Below are 17,205 nucleotides of genomic sequence, written 5' to 3' on the forward strand. Positions count from 1 at the left end.
TAGGCAGTACTGTTTCTTGTTGCAGTTGACGGCCAGAAATAAGGCATGTACTTGGTTAGCCTTTTTTTGCATTAAATTTTGAGGACACTAACAAACAAGTTTCGGTTAAAAAATCGTTAAAAATTATTTTAGCTCAATTTCATGGTCGCTGGGGCTCATTAGCCAGTGAAATCTAAAAAATGGTGAAATTTTCTATTGACTAGGTTTGCTAAAATAGGCAATTGTGTAGAAACAGTTTTCTGTCCTTGCCAGAAATAGGTGAACACAGAAACAAATTGTATGCTGCATTAAAAGGGTGTTTACCCAAGAAACGCTGGCACGCTCATTTTTCCAGCGGCGTGTTAGAAAACGAGCAAAAATAGGATTTTGTTGTTTCTACAGGCCGGGTCAGAATGCCACAGAAGATGGCGCACGGCTGGAAGCGTCCCATTATGGGACTTGCCGCTCTCTAATAAATTATCAAAGATTTATTCACACTGTCTCCCCGCTTGTAGTTATGAAACACTGTACGCGTTTGTCCGCTGATATTTTTCTTATTTATTAATACCAGTCCTGGCCAAATGAAATTTTTGATTTACGGGTTAGGCCACCTAAGACTGGCGGCTATTTTTTATTTTCGTTTCTAATATTACTTGGCGTGTTGGTATTTATATATACGGATCTTTAGATACATCGGTGGTGCGATTCTCATTTTCTAAAACATAATTATTATAGCAGCGTCATAGCGTATTTATTTGTAAGCCAGCAGTAATAAAAAATTGCTTTTCTGCTGTCGGTTGTAAAGTTTTGAAAAATAATGATTCCAGGAATACGTAGTACCGGTTCACTTCCTAAACTAACAAATTCACAAACAAAATAGAAAACAAACACACCGAAATCCATCGAACTGTGTCAACTAGACTATGTCAACATAATATCGCATTCTGAGACAAAAAGCTTTTTCTGTTTGATCTGAATTTGCTGACAGTAAGATTCTCATTTATTAAACACTCGCTCCGCTGCGCTCCGCTCGTGTCAATTAAATTCGTGAATCAAATGACGTTTACCGCACTTGTTGCATAATATACTATTTTTGTTATGGAATTCCTGTCAAGAAAGTATTAAGCTTTTGATCAAATGAAAAATTAAAATATTATTAATATTAAAAATAATAATAATACCGGCCCAAAAGAAAATGCTGGAAATTATTTTAGAGTTCCTTAAATGGCCAATATAATGATATATTTTTTAATACTCTTTGTTCTAACTCTGTAAAGAAAGTGGTGGGGATGTTCGAACATTTTATTAAATTAATTTATTACATAAAAAGGGCTTATAATAACCGCGGTATGAGTGACGCGATCGCCACCTTGTCACCAGGTGGCGAATTTTCTGAGAAAAAACAGGATCTCAATATCTTTGCCCTAACCTAAACTATTAATAAAAGAACTTAACGCGCAAAGAAAAGTTGCTTTTTTGGGAAAATTATCCAATTTAAGAAATGTTAATATCTAAATAAAGCGAATTTATAAAATAAAACTTACTTTTCCCAAAACTCCTGGATTTCCCCTGCGTCTGCCTTTACTGAGTCGAACTTGCTGACGTTTGGCCAATCATCCTGTTGGCTTCTTCAGAGCTTGACTGAAACTGAAGTTTCACATTTTTAAACAAAATGGCGCAGTCGGTAGGATCCTTTTCGGCGTGTTTTTGGAAAACTAGGGCGCTGGATTTGGATTGTCAGTGCATTGGATCTTCGGTACGACAAGCTTCACTTTCAACGGTAAAGAAAAGGACTCCAGATCTATTACCCAGAGCACTTGGGACTCCTGCACCATCGACTATCGGCACGCCGTTCGAGAACCAGTAGGGCGAATTGGTCTAACCCAGGGTCCACCACAGCAGTACCACAGTTAGAAAGTGCATCTCTCCGACGAACGTGTTGTTTGATACAGGATCGAAACTAGGAACTTATTGTAAGTTTTTACCGAATTGTTCCTTATAGTTGTGACTCCTGTTAGTTAAGAAGTAAAGTTTTTGGTGAACATTTGATAAACAAATTTAGAAATAGATTATCGGATATCACTTATCTTCGACGAAATAAATTAACAAATAATCAACCGCGAGATGTAGACGATGTATATTCTAATATTTCTTTATTATATTGTATAGACGAAAATAATTATATTTCCACAAATCAGTCAGTTTGCTAAAAACTTTTGATAGTACACCATCCCGTTTGGATTTTTTACGCTAGATATTTTACTAACGATATATCGCAACAAGAATATGTTATTTTGGCAATTAAATCAGAAACACTAGGAACAGCCGAAGATTTTTTATTAACTTTACCAGACCTTACAACTTGGGCCGAGATAAGATTAGCTTTAACGCAAAAATGCAGTGATCCAATCACTCGGGCGAATCTTCAGCAACAATTAATATTTTTCTCTAAGAAAAACGAATCTACCCAAGATTATATCCAAAAACTCAAAGCCTTAGTCACCTAAATTATTACCAAAATATGTCCTGAAATTTAAAAATTTACAATTTAGATAATGCTATTAACATTACTTCAAATTACGAAATTTTAACAGGTCAAGTCACTTTAAAAATAAATATCTACACAATAATGACCTATTATACAGAAAATAATTATTAATATTATATCAAACACCCAAAGAGTATTGAACTACCCACCAATTGAACCCTATAGACAATCGAATTTACCTTTTAAACCCCCTTATCAAACGGCACATCAAAAACAATTCTTCAAACCTCAAAATCAATTCTTTAAACCTCAGAATCGATTCTTTGAGCCACAAATCCAATTTTTCAGGCAACGCTTTCAGAGCTTGGAAGAACCCAGAAGTTTTGTAAAAAGCATTACAGTAGCCTGTGGAAGTTTCTTTGAAAAAAAAAAATAAACACTTCTTCGTATCACAGGAAAACCTATCTGAAAACCCACAAAGAGCTCTGAATGAATTTGAAAAATTTGAACAAAATTGGAAACCAATTGAATACTCGGAGACAATTAAGGAAATTCAAGGAAATCTTTTTGATCAACAAGAATAACTAAAAATCAACTTATTATATGCTTTGCAAAACCTTAATTAATATGAAAAATCACTCAAGAAAGAATCATGTTACACAAATAACGATTCAAAAACTAGGATGTGGACTAGACCCATTGGATTGGCTAAAGGTAAAATCAATGATTAATCACCTTTTAAAAAATCAAGATATTGAAATACTCGTATGTCACTGGCCAAACCAGAAACCCAAAATTAAGATAATTTCTGATATTCAAAGAAGACCTCCAAATACAGTTGAAAAGAACACTACAACCCGAAAGACTTGAAGTAGAAAACAAACCATCTACAAGTAAAGAAGGCCGAGAAAAGGTAGACAACTCTTAAACCGACACGGTACATTCAACTATGGAAAATCCACTTATATTAGCTCCATATGTCAATAAAGCTATTAATACTTTTAAAAACCAAAATATATTTAAATCGACTGATATAAAACAACCTCATGCAAGGACAGAAAGATTATTTGATACCAAGAAAAGACTGATGATGTACATTAACAAAAACCCAACAATGGAAGAAATCCAAAAGTGTCTACGAGACAATTTACCCCGAGGCACCTACTGCCTACATTTCCCCACTAAGGAACTAGAACCAGTAATTATAAGAACCTTCCAAGAAATGTTGCATTTAAAGTCATTATTTCTAACACGTTACTCGAAGATATTACGGATCAAAATGAACAAAGGGAAATAACAGAAAGATATCACAATACAAAGACATCACAACGACGAATGACAATTAAATTACGAGAAAAACCTAAATCAATTGCAAACAGACTACCTATGTTTTCGAAGATGTGGAAATCTTTAAGGAACTTAATGAAAAAATAAATTCAAAACTTGATTCAAAAAAGGCAAACGTTTTAGCTAAACTAAATGAAAAACCCGAAAATGACCCCGAAATACCCGAAGGTACTAATCAACTAATAAACACATATCGAAAGTAAACACAAAAATTACAACCCAAATATAAATTGACTCGATTTAAAAGCTAAAGACACTGCCGCTTTTCGTAAGTGCCCAATATAAAATCGAAGATATAACAAACCCCCTGTTACCAGTACAGTACAGTTATATTGTAACAAACTTTCATCATGTCCACTATCATGTTAATTTGACTAACTTACAGGACTATTTAAAAATAAGGAAACCAACACTTTTACGAATTAACGTTACCTTAGAGTATTTAACTACGCCCTTAAGTCACTTATGAGTAACCCGGACTTTAGACCTTTTTGACCAAGCGGAATCTGTTAGAGTGTTTATTAATCATTAAAAAGAATTAAAAGAGGACTTCTTTGGAAAAGCACAAACATATTTTTTCGGAACACCAGACTGAGATGGTGGCCAAAGATACGACCAATATATTAAAACTCTTCAAGAAAACCAAGAAATCCTACACCAAGACGTATCCTTGACTCAGACGATCGCGAAACATCTAACAAAAGGCGTAGACGGTAATTAACTACCTAACAAAAATGACGCAAAGTATAACAATAACCTCTTATTTCATTATCCTACTCGCCAACCTGGTGAACAATCTATGTGAACAATCAATGTAATAAACCACAGCATTTTTAAATATAAAGAACTTAAGAATATTAACACGGCCCTTTTGATTAAATACTACGAAGTGGCGCACGCTGACGTTACGATTAAAAATGACATTATCATGTTTTACCTAAAATATCCGTTATAAATAATGCCCATCTTTTGAAATCAATAGACGATTTCTTTAACCTACAGGAAAACTGCTATAAAATCGAGGACATATCCTTATGACCCGCAATCTGCTCAACAAAAACCAACCCTGTATTGCATAAACAATTAATTTATCTTGTCCAATGATTCCAATCGAATATAAAGAAACCTCAGCTACCCAATTAAATGATAACTATATCACACTTATCCCTAATTCCAAAGAAAATATATATTTCCGGTCCCCCATTCTACAGTGTCGAAATAATAAATAAATCATCTTTAATTTTGCCCGCAGAATGTAATGATAAAATTGAAAATAATAATTAATAAAAAATATTTAATTAATAAAACGGAGATATAATTAATTTAAGACTACAACTTCCGTCAATAGTTATTAATGAAGAAAAGGTTCAAAATTTCGAACCACTGCAGTTAAGAGAAATTAAAGTTGAAAAAATAAAAGAAGATATAGAATGTGCTCGAAACCTAATAAATCACCCAAAATATGGTAAACTCTACTGTTCAATCACTGTAATAATTATTGTTATAATAACACTAATAGTAATTATTGTATTTTATTATTACCTGAAAAGGAAACAAAATGTAAAGGTGGGGATAGAACTAAAAACTCTCGAAAATCAACCACGATTTTCTCAAACTTGAAGAGGGAAGAGTTATATGGCCACTTATAATGAGTATGCAACCATGATCGTGTATACTTGTATTATAAATAAAAATCCTTTTTTAAATTCACAAGTTTCATATTTTCAAACAAAATTGGAATTAATTACTAAAACTACTCTTTCTATTTATCGAGATTGCACAAAAATGTTGTTTTTATTTGATGGAGCGCTACGCATCTTTGACGCCCTTGTTTGATGTTTATCAAAGTTTGATTGCCTACCTTTTTAATTAGTTTATATTTGTTACATGGTTATGGCGTTGAATATGTCTTATTTAAAATCCATCGGAATTCAGAAGGAATCGATAAAAAAAAATACTGATTATTTCAAAATACATATTACTACTTAATTTTTATTTTATTTTAACTTTAAATATCATTTGGCATTCTAAATAACGAAATAAAAAAGTCATATCTATGAATTTGTTCTTTTGTTAGATATTTTTTTGAGCTATGGCAGAAAACGCTACCTGAAGACAAGGTAAGCAATCGCAATCGTGTCACTCATACTATGATTGGTAGCTTAAGAGCCCTTTTTAACAAATTTAATAAAATGCATATTGTTTTTTTTTAAATGTTCGAATTTGTCTCAGCTTCAGAATAGTACGTACTTTAACTATGCTTAATATTAAAAAAAAATTGTTGTAACTTAGTTTAAAAATTTATGCTAACAATTACTCCTCCTGGTCTCGGTTTCAGAAATTCGAAAATAATTTTAGGCATATGCTTATTTTTTTTTTAATTTCCAGTACCCTAATATTGTACCGTTGCCCTTACCCCCTCACCTGGTATATTCATGATGATGATACCATTAATTACTTAATTAATACCATCAACAAGCAGAATAGTTTCAATGACTCCTATGAAAGCAAATTTTACATTAATTAATATTAATATTAATATTAAATTAAAATTAAACGGCAGACTTCTCTGCAAAAAATTAGCTCGCTTTTGAATATCATTAGCAATAAGGCAATTGAAGGTCTGGGCGAATATACATTAATATCCAGATCACTCACTGTATAACTGTTTCAGGTTGTAAACCAATCGAACGTCATGTGATAAATAAAATAAAAAAACACAGCACAGAGCACAGAGCCCGTCTAAGCAAAGGCGGGCCCGAATCCAAATCTGGATAACGTGTGTCTCCATCCATCTTTCGTATCAGCAGGCACGATTTATATTCATTACGACCCCTCTCCACCGCACGAGACCAGCAGGAATTGTCGAGACACGCGTTAGGATGTCATCAATTTCCCCCGTGATATAACAACGCGGCGTTTACAAGACTGCAAACTCCTGTTTTATAAACCGATCCCCATTATCAAATGCTTATTTTAGCGGCTTACGCTTTTATCCCTTAGTCATCCTAGGTTGCGTTTATTCATTGACGAGAGAAGGCCCCAAAAAAAAAAGAATACCGCCACGATAACCAGCAAACGGCAGCAGTCGTCGGGTCCAGACGAACCAGCAAGTCATCGCATTCGAACAGACGTGAATGCTCACCGGTGGTATTGCGTCATCGTTTTTTTCCCGGACAATTCTTTACTATAACTGACAAAACGTCTGTTCTTCATACGAGCAAAACCCTTTAGGCGTCCCAATTTGGACACTTATGCTTAATATTGTGTTACTATTTTGTAAAATTTCCCAACCCCTTTTCGTTTTTGAGATACAAGGGCATTTTAGAAACTGCTGCACTGAATATATTTCAAAAAGTCAGAGAGAGAGAAAAAATTTTTTTTTAATTTTCTCTCACTTTAGATCAGTTGAAAGCAATATTCTACATCAAAATTAGCAACGGATTTGCTTCTATGCAGGCACGTCCCTTTCATTACTTGTTGATTTTTTAATTGAAAAAATGTTTTTCGAGAGCAGTGAAGGTGAACGTTGAAGAAAAAAAAATCCCTCGCCGCGTGGCACATGGTGAGTGCATTAAAAAGGACTTTGTCAATTATTCTCGAGGATAATTCAATTTCTGAAGTCTGAGGGATATTGAGACGACGCTTTGCCCGAACAATGGCGCAATCAATAGTCTAATAAGAGGACACTGTATTCAATTAGCGATGCGGTCAGCGCCGAAGTGCCAGACGTTAATGGATGTGGCAAGACCCTCCTCGGTGGCTTCTTCACCTTGTTCCCACTGGGTTCATTGCGTTTATCATTGTGCCGGGTATAAATTTGGAATCGATTAGTTTCACTTTTTGCCATTGGGTCCTTAGAAAGTCCGCTCAGTTAGTGCAGCCGCTGGTTGGTTTTATTAAATTCAATCCCTCGCGACGCAAGTCTCTGCCGACCTAATTAAAATTTGAATGACAAAATATATTTTTTAATTTTATTTTATTCTTTCGATACATTTTGATGATTGTACAGGAAATGAAAAAACAACGCATTATTTATTAAAACAAATCTTTGGTTCGTTGAATTTAATGTTTCTCAAAATTTCCAAAAAAAGAACAGAAGTTGTAGGGTTCAAACTTCAAACTTCATTTGTTTTGACTACAGGGTGTATCACTTTTGATTTGCTATTGTCAACATTGAATAGAATAGCCTGTATTATTACTTTTTATAAAACTTCCGGATTCCTCCTCCGTCGATTTTTGTTGACTTGAACTAGTTACAAAACAAAAACCAACACAGGAATCCAGAAGTTTTATAGAAAGTATTACAGTAGCCTAATTTAATGCTTTTTATAAAACTTCTGGATTCCCCCTGCGTCCGTTTTTGCTTATTTGAAATTGCTGACGTTTCGCCAATCATCCTGGTGGCTTCTTTCGACTAAGGAAAAACCGACGCAGGAGGAATCCAGCAGTTTTGTAAAAAGTATTACAGTACCTTGTGAAAGTTTCTTTGAAAAAAAAGTATTATTGTTCAAATTATAAAATTACCCGTGTGGGGATTTGTCAGTTACCTCCATCGGCTGCGTCCCTATTGGAATTAGGGGAAGATCGCTGTTGCTGCAAGCCAGCAGATTCAGAGGGTATTGGGGAAATAAAATACTCACCGTGAAACAAAAACTGACCGGGTCCTCCAGGTTGGGAGTTAAGGCATTAGACTGGTTCTCTAATACTTGGAAAAACATAAATATACCAAAAAGCCTAAACAAGGCCTCGGAATTTTGCCACATGGAATGTTCAGGGTATAAGACAGAAAACTGATTTTATTGCGGCAGAAATCAAGGAACGAAAAATTGATTTGGCAGCCTTAACGGAAACCAAGAAAAAAGAAAAAGGTACCGGTTTTGTCGGAGACCTTGTCCATATATTTTCCGGACTGTAAAAAATTATAAAATTAGCTCATTCTTTTGTATAAAGCAAAAAACAATATTGATAGTACTAGTCTAGAAACTCATTTGGTGAAAGGAAATACTAAAATTGAAGGATTTAGTTTTTCTAAAATATTTGTTAAACCACCTCTGATAATTTATATTTGGTAGCTTCAGCTCATTATAATATCTAAATACAACAATTTTGCCCTATTTAACTGACACTGTACCTTTTCTGTGATGTGTGATGTTTTTTCAAATAAAAATATTTTTTGGTGTCTTGCCTTTTGGATAATAATAGTAATAATAATAATAATAATAATAATAATAATAATAATAATAATAATAATAATAGTTTTGGTGTTGTTTCATGGAGACAAACCCATCTGAATAATCTCAACCGTACGATGAGGGTTACCTTCACAAAGCATCGCAAACATCACCCTCAAGCATCCATTGAGGAGTTCCACTTGCCTAGGAGGGAGGTAGGGGAATAGCTGACATGCGCCTTTGTCACGAGCCAGGTTGAATTACTTAGACAATACTTCCACAGTAAAGAAGCAGAGTCAGCGCTACACAGGCAGTCATCAACCTAAATAGAAACTTATCGAAACTCAAACTTAAGGATAGAGAGTATAGATGTGACGAAAAAAAGAGTTTTTGCGCATCCCTGACAACTATATCCGGTTCATTCGCACTAATTCTGCGATCCGTTATAACTTGCTCATTTCAGGTGATTGTTATATGTTCTTTTTGCGTTACCTAGACTGGTTCGTGCTGGTACCACATTCTGGTTACATCCATCCCATATTTTTTGGAGATTTTGTATTTTGTATTCTCTCTTTGCTAAGACCGGGCATGCCAAGATGATATGGTGAATTGTTCCATTCTGTTCTTTGCTTTTTCTGCATATTGATTCAATATTTTGTCCAATAAAGTTTTTGGAGAAATTTTTGGTATTAATAGCTCGATCTTGAGCCGCTATAATTAAACTTTCATTTTCTCCTTTTAATGTAGCAGGGGTATGCCATTTTAGACTATTTTCTTTGTGGACGGATTGGTTGTTGAGCACCTGTGATGGATATTGGCCGTGCATTGTTTTTCGCTGCCATTCTTCCTTGATCTTATGCGATAGTAACTTTTTATATAGCCATTTGCGTTCTTGATTTACATCTGTCATTTCTATACCCAGTTCTGTCTTGATCTGTGTTGCCGCCTTACTTAGGGACTTATGCCTCGGGAGTAGGTTATCACTTATTTTTATAAGTTCCACACACTTATCAGGTGTTTTCCCGAGATAGGAAGAGAGACTGAGTATAGGCAGCTTCAATTTGTTGCAAATAGACGTTCAGTGTCAGCTCGTGGGTGATGTGATGTGAGTGATCCTGTAGAGCGTAAGAAGCTTTCTAGTTCTTCGATCTAGGCATTTTATTTCATCGGCCTTCCAATTTATCACTATAAAGCTGTATAAAAGAACGGGGATTGCAAATTGTCCTATGACTCGTAGCTTATTTCTGCTGTTCAACCGTATGTTTAGTAGCAGTCTCACTCTTTTGTTACATTCTTTTTTAGCCCCTCTTTTATTTTAACATGGTCTAGTCCGTCACCCTCTTCTATCCCCAAATACCAATAGGTCTCTTCGCCCTCAAGCTGCTTAAAGTCGCTCACTATTATATTTTCTTTCTTTTTTAGCTTTCCTGTTTTGAATATAATGCTTTTGCACACTTTTCTAGCATATCAATATCTTTACTAAAGTTTCGTACTCTAGCTATTTGTTCTTCTAAGTTGGTCTCGCTTTTGCCTATCAATTTTAAGTCATCCATGTAAAGTAAATGATTTAAATTCACATTGCTTAAAGTGTACCTTGTGTTCGTTCTGTTTAATTCGGTAGACGGTGGTATTAGGGATATACAGAACAGGACAGGTGAGGGCGAATCTCCCTGGAATATCCCTCTCCTGATTTTAATGCCTGGGATTGTTATTTCCGAGTCTCTCGTATTTAGGTGCGGTTGGTATTCCAGTTCGTCATGATTTTTGGCATGTTTTTATAATATTTTCATGCACTCCTACTAGTTCAAGGCTTTTTACGATCCGGGAATGAGGGACACTGTCAAACGCCTTTTTATAATCGATCCAGGCCAGTGTCAAGTTACATTTGCGTTTTCTGCAGTCCTCAAGAATTTGATTTGATAATATCAGCTGATCTTTGCAGCCCTTAGATCCTTTTTGTTCGGGAGGCATTATTTTGGCTTGTTACACATACGCTTGAATTCGTTGCGCCAGAATCGCTTTAAAGTTTTTGTAGGTCGTTGAAAGACAGGTTATTGGACGATAATTTTTTGCTTTATTATTTATTATTATCATTATTTAATTAGCCCAGTTAAGTACGTACCAATATTTTATTACCGGTGATGTATTATCACAGAACACTATTCTTCTCTTCTATTGTTTTTGTGTAATTTGTACGTAATTTTATTTCGCATTCGCATTATGTTGGAAGTTGACAGGATGACTGCTTTCTGCAGCTGCGTGGAGAGAATCTTCTGCAGTCCGATCTCGCCTGTCGCTCCTACCATTAGGAGGATGGTTTTGATAGACTGTGCTTCCCATGTCTGCTTCATAACCTCGGCGAGTGCTGCTTCTTTCCAATGTTAACTGGGGAGGGTAGGGAAATGTCTACTAGTTTAGTTGTTCGTTCGTTTGCTTATCTTCTAGTACTGTTTCTGGATCATACTGATAGAATGGCGCTTTGTCTTTAATTAGGCCAAACTTTTGGCAGATCTCACTGTAAATTATTTTTGCAACATTGGTGTGCCTTACAACCACTACGAAGATGCTCTACAATTTCGTGACCCCCGTCACTTATATGACACCGGGTGTCAGTTATTTTTTCGTCCTTAACATTGTGCTTCAGCTAAGATTTCGTCGTAATGACTTGATCTTGTATCGCACCTAGGAAGCCTTTAGTTTCTAGGAAGCCATATGGGATACTTGCTATGAACTCTTTTTTTGTCCATCTGTTCTGAAGGTTCGTCACATCTATACTCTCTATCCTTAAGTTTGAGTTTCGACAAGTTTCTATTTAGGTTGATGACTGCCTGTGTAGCGCTATGTTATCTGATTGATGTCGCAATCCCAAGTGATTATAACATCAGGGATAAAGAGGCAAGAAAACAACTTAAGTATCACGACCTGTCCATTGAAATTAATAGAACGTGGAAAATGAAAACTGAAATAATACCACTGATACTAGGAGCAACAGGAGCAGTTTCAACAGCACTACATAATCATCTTTCTAAACTCGATATAAATATAACTGTGAACCAACTTCAATCTGTATCATTATATAGAACAGGCCCACATTATAAGAAAAGTTACTGCTTCGCCAATCATCCTGTTGGCTTCTTCACAACTTAACTGAAACTGGCTCGCATTCTACTCTGTACCTGCCTATATATTGTTTGAGGGGGCGGAGCCAAAAATGGGGAATGAACATTGTCTCGGATTACTGATTCCCATATTGGTGAAAAGTAAAGACCTGGGTCGCGGTCAAGATTGTTTGGTTAGAATTTTCGTTTTCGTTTGCTAAATCTGGTTTTGACGTTATATTTCTTAAGAACTTTTGATATGTGGTCAGTGATGTTTTGAATGTAAGGAAGTACACTAGGAACAGTAGTATGGTGGGATTGCTGCTGCACTCATTGTCTTTGGAAGGTCGGGGTGAAGTGTATTTTGCGATAGAACGCTTAATATCTGTAATGTGGAAATTATTAGAGAGAAGAGCAGATGTAAAGTGTTTTAATTTTGGGTTCAGTGTCCCGGGTTGATAGCCGATGATTTCAGGGCAGTATGGTGATGTGACAAAGCATTAGGGTATCGGGTTTCTGTAAACAGAATGACTCAATGTTAGGTCTGATTTTCTATTGATAAAGATTTCTAAAAATAGATTTCGAAGGTATTCTTGACCATTATTATCCATTATCCATTATCATCAGCGAATATATTTATTTAACCCTTTGAGAGGAAAGCCCCCGAAACCTTCCATCTAAAACCAACATTATGGAAACGCCACGTTGAAATACTTTTATTATTTTTCCTCATGGTCAAGAAGATTTTCTAAGCGATTTAAACTCTAACATAAATTTTACCATTGAATTGGAAACTAATTCTTAGATTTCTTTTCCACATTTACAGAAACTACGCACACAGACGGATACTTTAATGCACTGTCAGATCGCCATCCGGCGCAAAAATCATCGGTTATCAATTCTCATGTTTACAGAGCCCTAAAACTATCTCACACCCGAGTCACTAAACCCAGAATTACATCTGCTCTTCGCTCTAATAATTTCCACATTTGATATAATAAGCTTTCCATCACAAAATAAACTTCAGCAGAACCCAGGATGATTGGCGAACTGTCAGCAACATCAACAACCGACGCAGGAGTAATACAAAATATTTTTTAATAGTATTACGGTAGCCTGTGGAAGTTTCTTTGAAAAATTAATGCATCCATAATGCGTTTGAAATGTACGCTGCGGATATTGAACATTTTTTTTGTAACTCCCTTTTATAAGCGAATAAAACTATAACCTAATATCACGTAACCCAAAATGAAATTTCACCGTAGCGTATCTGCACTCGACGGATAGCAATAACATAAAGCATTACATTGGAGCAATCTAAGATTTAAAGATTTATCGGGCTACAATGTAAAAGTCATTTTAGATGACTTTTAGTAGCGGTGTGGCGTGGCCAGAGAAAGAAATGGGTTTTAAAATCTCGTCGCGAGTACAACGTCTTTTACTTAGACATATGCGATCAGATAACCGAGCTAGCGTAAAAGAAAACCGTCTGATTGTTTACGTACTTCGGTAAAAATCTGTGCCGCCATTGTCGAGTCAATCATTCGAATGTATGCGCAAGTGTGTCTCGTTTTCTATTTCGCGATGTTCCTTTAGTCGGAGACGACGACAAACCTTGTATCTTTGGTAACATTTTCAGAAAATCTAAGCTATTCTATTTCGATTCACAAAATCTAAGACGTGATGCCTCAAATAATTATTTGAGCAATAACCTGGATCCAAATCTTCAGAGATTTTAATATACCGTTTCATCAAAATTATTATTCTTTGCTTTAAATTATTTCTATTACGCTCGGGTAGCACTTTCCACTAATCCACGGAGTATTTCAAAACACATTACAAGGTAGTTAGGTTATTATGCATGTATCCGAAAATGATTCAAGGTCTGTAAAAGGAGAATAAACAAAAATTGTTGTTTTTTATTATCTCGAAAACGGGTTAAGACACCCGAATAAAATTTAGACCTCACAAAATATATTTCATTTGGTAATACCTCCTTGAAAAGTTTTAACTTATTTAAATGTTTACTTCATTATTGTTTCCAGAAATAAATTATTTAGAATAATGTATTATTTTGGTTAGCAGTTTAGTTGCCAAAATTTGAATTATCTCCAAAAACAGTATTTCTTTAAAACAAGAGGAAACACTACCTTCTTTAACGCATATCATTTTTCAATATAATATTACAATTTTGTCAACAGCAATTTGCATGGTACAAATTTTATTTCAGCATCCGAAATCGAAAATCAGAAATAATTTAAAAAAGATTTTTTTTTATTAATCAAACTAACTTTTTTTTTACAATAAAAATTACCGCAACAAATTAAACGGTAATTGACGATCATTAAAACAAACTTAAACACTTAAAAGGTCAAAATGATCATAACAAATTGTTAACCAGACGATCTTTAAACTGTCGGTGTTTCCCAACTTAAGGATCCAGTGCATAAACTTTTATTAAAATCTATGTATCTGCATCTGCATCTGGGTTCTAAAATGGCGAATTTTAACAAAAATTAATATTTTTTTCCTCAAAACTTTTGTAAAATTTTTCGGTGGTACTTGCATATATTTTGTGAAAGAAAAGTGTTATTATTTTGTTAAGATGTATTAAATTGTGCAACAAGTTTTATAAACGACGCTTTAGTCATGAGTTTGTTAAGAAACGAGTATCTGAAGAATAATAGCGTTGCATTCTGGAAGTTATCATCAACCCAGCATCCGAACCTGTGACTAAGTATCGTAAACACTCGAAGTGGCTTGCGACAGTGTTTAATGAAGCTAACTTCTTAAATCAGTGCATTATTGGACATTGCAGGGAGTAGAAAAAACAATTTCTTTTTCTTCAACATCACCTTGAGCGTGTGTACAACAGCCCCAGCCAAAGAAAAAGAAACGCTGGCGCACAAATTATCTGCAGGGTTAATAAGCGCCAATTACTCCGAGCTCCTCTTCACAGCTTCCATCTTCGCGGAGAGTACTCTTAAAGCGGCGGACTCGCCTGACCGCTGCCTAAGTTTGCTTATGTGTCTCCCCACCGGGTCCATTCTTACCTTCATGTGTATATGATCAGTGCACGGGTCGAACTCTTCGGCTGAACACGCGAGATACCAACTTCAATATTTCATGAATCAGAGCGTCGATTTTCTCGATTTCCGTACGCACGGCCGCGGCGACGATGCCACGTTTATGATATACGGTGTCGTCGGAAAGTAACAACGAAAAAATTGATAGTGGTGAAAAGGCACTTTTATAGTACCGCCCGTTGTGTGTTTGAAGTGCCACGATGTCTGGATTATTGGGAAAGTGAAACGGGCGGGTGAGTCTCTGCGCGGTTATTTATTTGTTTTAAATCACGCGGGTCGGGTTCCCCCACCACCGAAGTCTCGAAGTGTGGTCTGAGCACGATGACGTACGGACGGACGGACGGATGTTCACTTTTTTTGATTGAGTGAGACGCACTCTAATCTGGCCAAACTCTGAAGTTTGTTTTTTCGTTTATAAGCGTGTGAACACATCCTCCAAATCAAACTTCAGCTAAATAGACAGCCATAAACTATAATATGTAGTTAGTTATGTAGTTAATTAAACATGGACCTACTAATGCAATGGCAACATTAAATGCAATGAAATTAAAAGAGTCGTTCACAAAATTTTAAACTGAAATAATAATTCTGGTTGTTAAATTGAATAATAATTTTATTTTTAACGCCAGTGTATAATTATTTTTTTTATTATTGTTGTATTAATTCAGCGAATAGAAAGCAATTTTTTTTACGGTGCCAAACGGCTATCCTACCTCCACTAAAATAAAAAATAGGCTGTAGAAACATCTTCTTTAGTTCTGTTTTTAGTTTTGTTTTAGTATCGGATTTTAGAAAAGTGTGCGATTAACTAGCACTAATTCCGAATATAATGATTTCCGTTCGCACTGGTCGCTACTAGTGTTAAGTTCCATTTTAAAAATATATGTCATTTTTTATGACAAACCCATAAGTGTCTAAGTGCAACTAATAATAAACAGATTTGCCACCTCAAATTTGAACAAAACGCAGTACATTTTTTTTTATCAAAAACCACCACCTCCATATTATGCCACACTTGACAACAAAACCTTTGATCAAATCTCAAATAATATAAAATTACGGATAGAGTCTCGCACAGCTAGAGGGCAGCCTTAATATCGTTGGTCCTTGTGGTTCCAAAACCCTTGTGCAGCGAAATACTGTCAAGTGCGAACCGCCTAATTGTGTGGGCAAATTATATTATCAGTGTAATTAATCATCTCTATATTTTGACGAAGGTAATCGTACTTTCTTCGAGCGGTCAATTGAAAATTAAGCTTAACGTGAATTATTTTGATTGATTGTTAACCATTACCGTTTTTTTTTCAAATTACCGACGATTAATGTGTAAACGCCAGACCGCTGCATTGTTGAATATCTAAATTGGGCAGTAAAAAGGCCGTGAAAACGTGCCAGAACCTCGCCTTCCAAAAATAAAATTGTTGATGTTCGTAAAGTCCCGGGTGCTTAAGAAGCTATTAACACAGTTACCGACCTTTGTGAGAGGATACGTAAATATTTATGCGAGTAAACATTTACCTGGCGTAAATAGTTTTTCCAAGATCAAAGAACAATCTCAATGACCGTATCATGGTGCGGTCTTTGCGGTTGCACCTAAAATTACAGCGTGGTTTAGATCTCTATCGACGTCAACCGTCAAATTCTAAACGGTATTTACAGGTTGGTAACCATTAATAGATAGCAGATAGGTTTAATACATTGTACTGCTCGCTCAAAATGTCGCAGCAATATTCTGCAATTCCCAAAATCTCTTCATGTGCAAAGTGTTGCATTGTTTGCAAGAGGAGGTGATTTTCGTGGGTGAATGTTATGATCCTAACCGTTCAACTTTGGGCGGTATTTACAGGTTGGAAAAATTCAGTTTCTTTTTTTGATCTGACACACAAGAACTAGTTGCTAGTAACCTCTAGAAAGTACTTACCACTTATGAGCTCAAGAGATCATTAAGCCAAATCTATTAATCAGTTATAAGAAATTGAACGCTCTACAAAAATGGTCTCTTATCATTTTTCGATAAATCGAACCATTCGAAA

The sequence above is a fragment of the Cylas formicarius genome, unplaced genomic scaffold, assembly GCF_029955315.1.
Source record: "Cylas formicarius isolate icCylForm1 unplaced genomic scaffold, icCylForm1.1 PGA_scaffold_7__23_contigs__length_41026272, whole genome shotgun sequence".
Lineage (NCBI taxonomy): Eukaryota > Metazoa > Arthropoda > Insecta > Coleoptera > Brentidae > Cylas > Cylas formicarius.